The 13,441-nt window shown below is 31.1% G+C and overlaps 1 long non-coding RNA gene across 1 annotated transcript; it reads left to right on the forward strand.

Moving 5' to 3' along the window:
* Positions 1-1,711: 1,711 nt before the first annotated feature.
* On the forward strand, positions 1,712-6,340 carry LOC139487103 (uncharacterized). Its single transcript, XR_011655747.1, has 3 exons — positions 1,712-1,730; positions 3,993-4,019; positions 6,234-6,340. It is a non-coding gene; the product is annotated as an uncharacterized lncRNA (long non-coding RNA).
* The last annotated feature ends 7,101 nt before the right edge of the window (positions 6,341-13,441 follow it).

Raw genomic sequence — 13,441 nt, forward strand, 5'->3', positions numbered from 1 at the left:
AAAACAAGATAAATAAAAGACCAAGTGATTTACACCTTCTTTGCTCTAATTGTTATAATCATGTCATATATATAGGAAGATGTGCTATGAGTGCTAATGAGACAAGGCTCCATCCAAGTTACAATTTGTAAAAGCAAACCATTATAAGTCATAGTACGGCATGCAACACGGAGTCTAGGCTCACACCAAACAGCAAGCTATAAAAGGCACACCTCCTTCTCTTTATATGTGTTATCTAGACTGTGTGATACACAACTGTATAAATTCATTGAATTAGTGGCTTGTTTCCATAAAATAAATTCGAAAGCTAATTCGGAAGAGTGAATTCAGATTTTTAAAAATTAACGTAAAAAGTTAAAACATGGCGCTAATCAGTTATAGTTATGAAATAATGATAAACCTTAATAACAAAGCAGCATATGCATTTATTTTGCAGTAAAGAGCCTGTTATTCTGTACGGGTATGTTTTAAATCATAATTCGTTTTCCTTGTTTATAAATTGTGGTTATGGTTTTACCTTATCGGAATAAGTGGTTGGAAGTTTTCGATTGTTTGTGCTGTGCGGAATACCCAAGTCCATGTTCAATTAGGATTATTATTCAAAAATATAATATTGATGAAACTTTATTGTTCCAACACTTTGTGTTCAATAAGCACGTTTTCTCAACTATTTATTTTAAATAATAAGTGATTAAAAGAACGGTAGATCGAAATTAGAATATGCTTGAGTTAAACAGCATAATGTGGTGAATGTATGTTCTGATTTGTTTTCTCTGTTTAGAAAGCTTAGAAATCTTTGATTAAAACAAAAGCCAACTATTCCCGAGAGACTACAAGCTATATCTAATTTACACCTGCAAAATCATTACGCGCCGCTTAGTAAATCCATATGAATGCATCGTGTGTCACATCCTATACAACGAGTATCCAGAGAAACTCACATGATGCAACAAATTATTAAACCATATATCGAAACAAGGTTATCGGAAAGATCGGCAAAACTAAATGAAATATTAAATGGTCGTTAGATCTAAAATATTATTTGTGTTGTATGTCAATTATTCACTCATAAAAAAGACATATGCAAGACGAACATTGTTTCGTTTATTGTGTTCATAGATCTTTTTAATTGATAGAAATCAATAAATTGTAGATTTGATTTCAATTTCCATAAAGGTAATTCGTTTATCTCAAAAACAATTAAAAGAGAATGATAAAATAATGATGAATGCAACGGACGCCACAATGGCGATCAACATGTTAAGTGTGTGCTTAAAACATAAAAAGATACAGCTGAGAAATAATTTATTGTATTCAGGAATTGATAATGTACATAATCATTGATTTTAAAAAAAATCTTTTTTATTTTCACTCTTCTATCTGCATATATGTATCAACCTACAAATATTTCGTTTTAAACTTATTTTTATCACTGCGATATTTGTAATGTTCTCATTAATGCTTATATTGCATAGTATTTAAATTCTCAAAAATATGAACTCGTACTTTAAAATGTGATAGCATTAATTGTTTGAACATTTGCCATTTTCGAATCATCAATTATATAAGATTTTTCTGTCTTTTGTTCGAGCAAATTATTTCTGAATATACAGTATGTGATTAAGAATATTATCCAAATATTTTTACGAGTCAAAGCTACAACTGATTTATAATGTTTCCTAATCTTACTTTTTTCTTATCTCATTTTTTAGCACTCGTGGTTTATATATGTAAGTAATAAATATTTACCTTGTTTTTTTACCATGTGTTCTTTCAAGCTGTATTTGTAGAGTTATAACCAATACAACTTCCCTCTCTCATCAATCAGTTGTCCTTCTGACCAAAAAGCAATTATAGTGTTAAAAGTTTTTTCTTGCAATATGTCTTGTTCCCTGAAGATATGCAGATTTGTTAAACGATTACTAAGTGTACAAGGTAAAAAATATTAAGTTACAGTAAAACATGAACTGACAGGTTGTTTTCTATAATATACGAAAATACATATACGAAAAGGCTAGTAAAAACTAGAACTATGACCATTTTCCTGGAAACATAATCATATTCTGGGAATGCATACACCGTCACACCATTATGTATCTACATTTGACATACATTTTGTATGTTTGATCTGTTCGTGTGATATCATATCAAGTTGTGGTTCTTAGAAAATCTCTTAGAGTTGCATCGTTGACAAACATATTACATCTTGTTTTGATAAAACAATTGTATAAGCCTTGTTTCTTTAATGAAGCTTTTTAATAAATGTTTCGAACATGTACTACACGCAAAAATAGAAGAGGAAAAATGCAACACAAAAATTAAAGTATTTTAAAACAAAAATATGGTCGATCACAAATGAAGACTCTTTCGTCATTTAGTGTGTGTACATTGTAAAGGATACATATTATATTAACAAATATAAAAAAAGAAGATGTGGTATGATTATTCATGAGACATCTCTCCACAAGAGACCAAATGACACAGAAATTAACAACTATAGGTCACCGTACGGCCTTCAGCAATGACCAAAGCCCATACAGCATAGTCAGCTACAAAAGGCTCCGAAATGACAAATGTAAAATAATTCAAACGAGAAAACTAACGGCCTTATTTCTGTACAAAAATTGGACGAAAAACAAATATGTAACAATTCAACAAACGACAACAACTGAATGTCAGGCTCCTGACTTGAGACAGGCACATACATGTAGAATGTTGCGGGGTTAAACATGCTAGCGGGATCTCAACAATCCCCTAACCTAGGACAGGGGTATAACAGTAAAACATAAGAACGAACTATAAAAATCAGTTGAAAAGGCCATACCGAATAGTCACCTATAAAGGTCCCAAAATGACAAATGTAAAACAATGCAAACGAGAAAACTAACGGCCTAAATTATGTACAAAAAATGAACGAAAAACAATCATGTAACACTTCAACAAACAACAACCACTGAATTACAGGCTCCTGACTTCAAACAGGTTAAACATGTATTTGGATCTCAAACATCCCCTAACCTGGGACAGTGGTGTAACAGTACAACATAAGAACGAACTATAAAAATCAGTTGAAAAAGGCTTATGTTCTTTCTTATGTGGTACTGTTATACCACTGTCCCATGTTAGATGGAGGGTTGGGATCATGCTTATATGTTTAACCCCGACACTTTTTATGCCCCACCTACGATAGTAGAGGGGCATTATGTTTTCTGGTCTGTGCGTCCGTTCGTCCGTCCGTCCGTTCGTCCGTCCGTCCGTCTGTCCCGCTCCAGGTTAAAGTTTTTGGTCAAGGTAGTTTTTGATGAAGTTGAAGTCCAATCGACTTCAAACTTAATACACATGTTCCCTATGATATGATCTTTCTAATTTTAATGCCAAATTAGAGCTTTACCCCAATTTCACGGTCCACTGAACATGGAAAATGATAGTGCTAGTGGGGCATTCGTGTACTGAGGACACATTCTTGTTTTATGTATGTGTCTGTCCCAAGTCTGAAGCCTGTAATTCAGTGGTTGTCGTTCATTCATTTTTTAATTTTATATAAATAAGGCCGTTAGTTTATATTGTCTTATCGGGACCTTTTATAACTGACTATTCGGTATGGGTTTGCCCATTGTTGAAGGCCGTTCTGTGGCCTATAGTTGTTTATGTCTGTGTCATTTTGGTCTCTTTTGGACAGTTGTCTCATTAGCAATCATACCACACCTTTTTTTTTATATTAACTCATCAGATGGATACAAACAAAAATACTACACAGAATGCACGTGGCCGGGTACTTATTGTAGAAGACTGATTATTGATTGATAATGAACAATAAACGGGAGAACAATTGTATATAGTATACAGCTTTTATCAGAAATTCATTTCATATGCTATATTATAATATTATTGTTGTTAAATCTCTACTTAAAAGAAACATTGATACCTCTCAGTAAAATATACTCTTGTAATCGTTGTGTTGTGGTGTTACTATTTATAGTTATATATTTCAGAGAGTGCAGTAACATGAAATGTGACTAGTAAGTATTTTCTCATTGCACAGTTAAACGAAAAACAAATTAAGTGGAAAAGGCTTTAAACCATTCTTCCAGTCACAATAGAAACAAACCTGGCAAATCATATTTCCAACAAAAAACAACCTCAGATAATTTAGTTGTTTAACATATCAAAATGCAGCTTATCAAAATTTGTGTTGTGATGTTTTTTGTTTTATCTTTTCTTTTCTTGTTTTTATAAATAAAAACCATTAAAAATCTGACTTTTGTGGTGAACGTTCACTATCATCTGAAGAAGTTTTAAAATATCATAAAAAAACAATAACATAGTAATTCACCATGCTGAAACAGTTTGAACCAACTTTTGAATTGTGGTTGAACTCAATTTTTGACATTTACTTTACCCATTCTGAACTTGTGTTTAATGTCTACAGCAATATCGACCAATTCCAAATCACACTTGACGAGATAATTATTAATTTATCAATTCTTAGTTTGTATCGTAGTACAACTGTATATATAGACACAACACGATGTGTTGCGTTTGTATTCAAATGACCGCTGAATATCAAATGAGCAACACTCAATCATTTGATTAATTGGTTGACTTTCAATGTTTCAAAATGAATGCAGAGATATGGTGAGCTTAAGTAAAACAATGTCTTGCTTTATAAAATATATCAAAGAAAAAACACGATAAAAACCAAGCATATTGATGACTGTTGCATATTTCATACATAAAAACATATAAACAACTCCTAATAAATCGCATGCGTCAGATCTGCTTTTTCTAGATTTACAGGACCGCTCAAAGCCGAATATATAAAAGCAAAGGATGTAAAGAACCGAAACAGTCGTAGAGCTATTTTACCAAAAACGACATAAAAAAGGCAAATCCATCTAAAGTTAACTTTGCCGGAGATTGTTAAAACCTTAGTTTCTAATCATTTCAAATGTAATTTACGAACAAGTTAAGAAAGTTATAAATCATGTCAGTAACAAAATACTGACTACTGGGTCGATGAAACCTTTGGCACTGATAGTCAACCAGGAGATTAGAAAATGAAAACAACAAGTTATGAATATCATGCGTCCTTGGCGATTTTCTGGATTTGCCTTTATTAGGAACGCCCAAGGCCGAATATTTGAAAACAAAGTATGTATAAGAACCGAAACAGTTTAAGAGCTACATGTATCTTACCAAAAAATGACACAAAAAATGGCCAAATACATCTAAGGTAATTCTTGCCTGAGGGAATATGATAACTTTCATAATTTTGAATAGTAATTATTAGCACACGTATTGATTTACACAGTAGTCATAGTTTATAACATCCATTTGCCTGTGAGACTATTAAATACTTGAATGAAAAGCTAGGATCGAATATGGTTTAGACTTGATTCGGATAATATGGTTCACATTGAAGTAGAGTATGAGTTTGATTTCTTAAATGTTTAATAACTTGTCAAGTAAGGGTAAATTCCAAACGCGGACTGGAAAATAAGAATGATACTATAGTCGAGAAATATCAAGTTGAATTGTGACCAATTCCGAATTTACGAGTACAATCAATACAGTGGAATACAAAAACTGATGATGTTAGACTTTTTACTAAATAAATTTGAAGTAATTTATGCTTACTAACATATTATAGGGCTAACATGGTATTTATAAGGCAAATACATCTAACTAGTCCATTACGATTGTTTTCAAAAGTTGATGTGTGTATTTCATTTAACGGTTGTTTAGTTTTGCACTTAATGTCTCTGAATTTTTTGTAAATTAGTGTCAGTAATGTGAACCTATAGTTAAATATTATGAGGTCTAGTGTTGAATCAAGCAGTACGACATGACTACTACATCGCAGAACAAATTTCGATTTAATCCAATATCTTCACGTTTCAAATAAGAACATTAACTCAAATGCATATATAAATTGTCCTGTACTGTCCGTTCATTAATGAGTCCCAGCAGCAAATCTCGAAATGACCGACTTTGAGCTTTTCGACTCTTGACGTCAGGTTGCAGTCGTTAACCAAAAGATTCATAAAACAGTCAAATTAAACCTAAAACAAATCATTACATATCTGCCAATATCGATCATTAAATACAGAAATAACTGTCATGTGATTAAGTAATTACTATTTAAAAATATGACAAGGACTCAATAATAAACTGATTTTTAATATATTGTTTTGTATGCTAATGTTTAAATTTGTTATCATATTTTACTATAGCTTTGGAAGGTCTGTTCCGCATGATTATAAAGCACTCATATAGAACTATCTATGCTCGACGATTTCATGGCTATATGTATACAGAGTGACTTTTTGTTTAGCCAGACATTAATAGAAGTTATGATATGAAACTTTTTGTAGCATAAGTTTATCTGTTTTTATTTTCCATTTATCAGAATATATTTTGTTTTGGCGTAATACGAATGTGTATTCTCGGGCTCACGAAGGCCTCATTTATTTATAACAAAAATGATAAAATATGATACAGTTACTTATATCATCTTTTAAAAAGTGTTTTCCACGATAGATAAAAAAATATACATTATTCACTTTAAGGTTTGCCACGTTAAGTGTACGTTGTGGTTCGTTTAATTTGAAATCAATGGAGACTTGCTTGAAAGAATGAAGCTATATTCAGAAGCATGTCTGTTAATTATACATACATCAACACCTTTCCTATCATGAAAAAGCTGTTTAAATAATTACAACCTATATATTGACAGTTTCCTAATTGCATATACGATCTTTGCAAATGTTTTATACATACCTTATCCATAGTATTATTTATGGAAATTAAATATTAAATGAGAGTTTATACACATTGTTATAATACTTTGTAGTGTTTTTATTCCCTAATTTTTAATTGATACAAATGTAGCAGCTATTTAGTGTCAATTTGATTTATTCATATACCGTGAACAGGTAAATAGTTTTAAAAAAAATAAACAAAACCAGACTGACAGCCTGGAGTAATCAGAGAAACATATCAAGATAATATGAATAGGGTTTCATATGGTTTTATAACTATTTTGATATGAGCGTGACTGATGAGTCTTATGTAGACGAAACGCGCGTCTGGCGTACGAAATTATAATCCTGGTACCTTTGATAACTATCTTCTTTTTTTAAATAATTTATGCTTTTTGTTAAATTCAAATCAGTATGCCACGCAGTTATTTCTATTTAAGACAATATCTTAGAGATCTTTCACTTGTCTCGTCCGTTTTCTAAAACAAAGTTCATCGGAAGGTACCAAGACCTTGTTGATAAATATCCCGTATCAACTTCAGAATTAATACATGATGGTCTTAATGTATAGATTCTGCGTACTGATGTTGTTTATCATCTTAACAACGTTTTATATTGTTCATTCATATGTCTTTGTTCTTTCATTAATATTACTTTTACAGTTTGATTGTTTTGTGTGATATCCATTTGACGTGGCTCGATACTTATACATCCCGTCAATGTGTTTGTATTATCTTTCATTTTTGCTTGTGTGTTTTGTATATACGACTTTTTGTGTTTCGTTGGTTCTCATACTTTAAAAGTTCCTGTCAGGATATATTCTATAATATGTCATTATGATATATTTCTATTATAAACTAGAAAATACGTTGAACCAAAAACGTCAAAATTATTCAATCGCGTAGTGAAATGAATTATTTGTGGATTCTTATAAATTCTATAGAACTTTTGAACTATTTTAAATCTCCTTCTATTTCTGTAATTAATTCTTTCATACTGTTGATTTTTTAACCCTGTATGCAAACATTGCCCATGTGAAATATTAATATTGTTGGTATAAACATTGAACGATAAAAATCTGTGACGTATAAAATTTTCTGACGTCAGACAAGCGAAGTAATTAATGTGTTTGTAGATAGATGTGTTTGTGTTCTGTTAAATTGTTCCTTTTAAAATTGTTACACGATGATGACTACTGTACCCGTATGTTGATTATTTTATTTATTATGTCTGTTTAGTTCAAGCATCATTGTAAATATAACGGAATTTGATAAGACTGTCAACAAAATGAGAGGTTTAGCGCTATCAAACCAAACAAGGTTAAATCCACCGTTTTCTGCATTTGAAAATGTCTTTACCAAGTCAGGAATATAACAGTTCTTGTCCATTCGTTTTTTATGTGTTTTGTTATTTGTTTTTGCCATGTGATTAGGAACTTTCCAATATGATTTTCCTCTGAGTTCAGTATTTTTGTTATTTTACTTCTTACAGATTATTATGCTATAATGATCCTCGTCGAGGTTTTCCTCAATATTCTTGGGGTTTTTTTTCACTTGTCTAAGATCTCCCACAAGTTCTTATGTGTTTGTTTAAATTCTTGTTCTTTCACAGTGTTTAAAATTCTTTCACTCTGCCACATGTTCCTTAAAACAAGTCAGTTTCATCTCTTTCATTCTTGTGTCTACAACAGAGTCTGAAAACAGGCGTGTTTGTTTTGTAGGTAGTAATTTTACTAGACGTGTCAATTTTTATATACTGTTTTCTCCTGTATTATGTCCAAATTATTCAAGGAATTGTTCATACATTTAGAATGAATGGTTAATGCGTGTATACAATGTTAATTAAAGAAAGCTTTTGTAAAACCAAGGATTTATTCATCGTGCAACGTGGCAAAGCAGAGAATATAGATCCTCAAAAATCAAACTTTTATATTGATGTTCATTGAATAAATCAAGACACAAGTGGTAAACGGACAGGAGGGTGCAATATTCACCGTTTTTGTCTGTTAGTGTATAGTAACCTATATAAATTGACTGATCAGATATATGCATAGATATATCTTGCAAGAATATCCATTTGACAACAATTTATCTATGGCAGTATTCTGTCTAACCTGCTCAGCTGAAACACAATTAAAATGATGATACACAGCAGCAAACGCAAAAGCCAAAACATTTCTTCTTTCATTCAAGATGGGTTTTTTTTCAAAATTCTTAAATTAATATATCATTTTCAAAAGATTTGCAATTAACGAATAGCTTATCATTGCATTGTCCTTAAGTTACTACATGATGATTGTTTTGCATATACGATATACCTGTTTTGGTTAAAATCAAATTAAAAAGAAAAAGAGTTGTACAATAAATATAAATGCATTGCGTTATTTGCATTATTTATCAATTCAGAGTGAATGGATGTACAACAAATAAAAAGGAATATAAGTGTCAATTACTGCATATTTATCGATCCTTTAAAAATTATCAGCTTTTATGCACCTTATTTACGATGTTTTTTTTCAATCGTATATACATGGAACAAATGAAATCTTCGCAAATAGAATCATTAGGGGGGCTTACTATGCCTATAATATCATTTAACTTTACTTTTGACTAATACATAATGAACTACTATCAAATAATACAACAGTTCTTGAACATGTTAATGACAAACATATAACTTTGAACTTTACAAAAAATACAGTAGATACAATTATGTTTCGTAAAAGTGATGTACAAAAACCTAACTTTACTACAAGCGATTTTATTGCACTTTGTTCATTGTTAATTTTTCATTTGGATTATATTTCTGACTGTTCTATGATGACGGGTTTGTGTTTCTTATTATGATATATAACTCCTTGTGTGTAACTAACCCGCATATAATAGCATCCATGTAACATTTGAATGGACACAATGAGTTGGGAGTCAATCTTTATTGAATGTCCTCCCATTCATGGTGACATTACACAATAAGGCATAACACTGAATGATTTTACTTTAAATAAGTACATGATGAGAAGGAACTGCTTGTACAGCCCGATGACTACGTATCTATTTATATTCACTTATGACTGATAGTTTCTGATGATTTGTCTGCTGTTTTTAATCAGACTGTTATAATCAATTAAAAGAGGTATTTCTTATTTGATGACATTTAATAGCAAGACAAAATAACCAGATATAGATAAAAGATATGTACTCTAGTAAGGTCGTCATGTTATGAACACTTGATATAGTGTATTTATATGTAAAATTTAGAGAAAAGATACCAAATGAACATTTATATATTCTTTATTCTCATAAGTCGAAAAAAACACAATGCTATGGCAAACAAAAAGACTCAAAAAAGACAAACAACTGTACACAAAACATGACATAAAAAAGTAAAGAATGACTATTTAGAGAGTTATAGCGGACTTAACCAAGTATTCTTCAAATTATATTTACGTGAAAAACCATCAGAATTTAAGAAACCGAACACAAACATTTGTACATTTGGCTGAATCCTTGTGGATTGTTTAATTATTAGCGTCGTTTTTAAACTTTGCGTGACTATTGGTTTGCAATATTATATAGACATGTCGTCGTTTGCCGGTTTTTTTTCTATTGACGTATACAGCACAGTTCATTGATGTATACAGATCATGTCATTGATGTATCAAGCACACGTCACTGACGTATACATCCCATCTGAGACCGGTATGAACTACAAAAATAACCAAGTTACATAATACAGATATTGCATGATTTTACAGTAAATAAGTTTGTGAAATAAACAGTTGATTATTGTTAAATAAATTTGTTTTGTTAACACATTTTTGCCAATATAATGGAATTGTATGCGACTGTCATACAAGTGACAGGTTTAGCTTGCTATACAACCAGGTGTATTCCACCTTTCCTTATGTCTGTACCAAGTCAGGAATATGTCAGGTGTTTTATATTCGTTCGATGGGCTTGAGCATTTCTTTTGATATTGCCATTTGATAAGGGACTTTCCGATTTGAATTTTCCTCGTGGTTCCGTATTTTTTGTTATTTTTACTTTTGTTTGCAGACTTGTTCTCACATATATACATACCTCATCTTTTTTCCTGTTAGCTGTCAGCTTCTTATTGTCAGGTAAATTTGATCACATGACTAAACGTAAGTGTTTCTGTCAGGGAAACACTTGAATCTAAAGGTTGCACTTTGTAAATATAGCTGTTTCTCAAAACACGCCTCTTTTGTGGTGATCTTGAATATTCATAGAAAATTAATTTTGTTTACATACTGGTTCCCAGTTATGCTCTCCGAGTTCCATCTCACAGAGACATAACTTGGGAATGTTACCAGTAAATAAACGTGTGCATATTGTTTACATTGAAATCTGTGGTAACCTTTTATTCAAGGTAGGGGTAGTTAAGAAAGTTAGTGTTAGTTTAAACTCTGAGAAGTTCAGGGCATATAAACGTTGAAAATATGCCGAACAGCCCTATATTTTGACCTTTGAAAAAAATTGTGGTGCATATGAACTTTCAATTCTAGGATAAAAAAAAATTCAAAACCTCATAGTAAAAGTGGTACAGCTTTAGCTGTAAAAGGAGTTCCTATGGGAAAATTACATTGTCAATATTAACAGAAATGCAACCTATATAGGGTGAAAAGGGGGAACTTTCAGAATTTATCCAAATTTGCTTTTTTCACAGATTTTAAAGAAATTAACTCAAATATGAAGTTTTATAAATATTTAATGAAGATTGATAGAATCCTGGGCCTTAAACATGATGACTCAGCATAAATGCACAGTTTACAGTATGCATAGTTTACTTAAAGTCCTGGATACAAAATTAAATCATAATATTTGCATATTTGTAAGTTAAATTGTTAAGAAGTGCTTATATTTACTCTTAGCAGTCATTGAAACTCATAGATCCTTCCTGAATATTATTTATGGGGTATATGTGGCCTTTCGATAACCAAAAAGTAAACCGCTACACCTAAATCTGCTTTTTTGTCAACATGGCATAATAAATACAAGCTAGAAAAACAAAAATTTCTCAAGAAAACTTACAATAGTGTGTATTATCCTGAATATGTACTAAATATTCCAAATTGCTAGAAACAGCAGAATGATTTAGGAAATTTGAGGCCCCATGGGCAAAAAACTTAGAAAATTGCCTACCCCTGGATCATAAAACAAATAATTTAACTTGTAAATGCTATGATTTTATGATTTTACAGTTCTTGATATAGAAAACAATAACTATGCTTGTAAGTTATGCAAAAATCAGATGTTAGCAGTCATCTCTACAACATTTTAAGTGAATTTATATTTCAGACTGGTATCTGCATACATACAACTATTGCAAATATGACTTTATTTGAACACTTCTGGTATATATTACCTAAATTGTTTCAGATATATGGTTACAGATGATACTGTTGAGACACGCATTCTTAACTGACCATTTGAGGCAGAAAATGTGTTCTTTAATTGACAAATAGGCATACAGTAAGATGTGGACTGGAGACAGAGGCTGGATTGGATACTTTATATAATCTTGAATGTTGTAATGATTGACTGCTAAACATTACATTTATAGTATTCTTATATGCTTTCAATATGTTATCAAAACAGTTTTAAACAGGTTCTGGGTATTTTTTATTAGAAAATATGCAAATAGGGTAAGCTGGCAATAAATAAAGTCTTGTTTTCAAATTCTTTAAAAAATTGAAACAGGGGAGGGGGTATAAAATGTATAGTAAAGCAAAACTTATAGTATACGCAGTGATTTATTTAAGATGATAATTCTGATAAATGAGTATTAATGTGAGGAGAACTGATTTTAGAGAGTTTTCTATTTGAATAAATGTCTGTATAGGTTGCACTTTGTACATACATCTGTTTCTCAAAACACGCCTTTTTTGGGGAGATCTTGAATATTCATAGAAAATTAATTTTGTTTACATACTGGTTCCCAGTCATGCTATCTGTGTTCCATCTCACAGAGACATAACTTGGGAATGTAACCAGTAAATAAACATGTGCATATTGTTTACATTGAAATCTGTGGTAACCTTTTATTCGAGGTAAGGGTAGTTAAGAAAATTAGTGTTAGTTTAAACTCTGAGAAGTTCAGGGCATATAAACGCTGAAAATATGCCGCACTGCCCTATATTTTGACCTTTGAAAAAAATTGTGATGCATATGAACTTTCAATTCTAGGATAAGATTTTTCAAAACTTCATTGTAAAAGTGGTACAGTTTTAGCCGTAAAAGGAGTTCCTATGGGAAATTGCATTGTCAATATTTACGGAACTGCAACCTTTATAAAGGGTCAAAATAAAATTGAAAAGAATTTTTTTTTCCTGTTATTTAGCAGTATTTTGTTTTTCATTTTTCAATTACTTTTAAAAAGAAGATGTTGTATGATTGCCAATTAGACAACTCTTAACGGAAAGTAAAATCGCAAAAATACTGAACTAAGAGGAATATCTAATTTAAAAGTTCATGATCACATGGCAAACTCAAATAACAAAAATCATCAAAAACGAATGGACATAAACTGTCATATACCTGACTTTGTACAGGCATTTTCAAATGTAGAAAATGGTGGATTAAACCTGGTTTTATAGCGCTAACCCTCTAACTTTGACGACAGTCTCATCAAATTCCGTTATATTTACAATGATGTGTGAA

This window comes from Mytilus edulis, chromosome 8 (genome assembly GCF_963676685.1).
Source record: "Mytilus edulis chromosome 8, xbMytEdul2.2, whole genome shotgun sequence".
NCBI classification, from domain to species: Eukaryota; Metazoa; Mollusca; class Bivalvia; order Mytilida; family Mytilidae; genus Mytilus; species Mytilus edulis.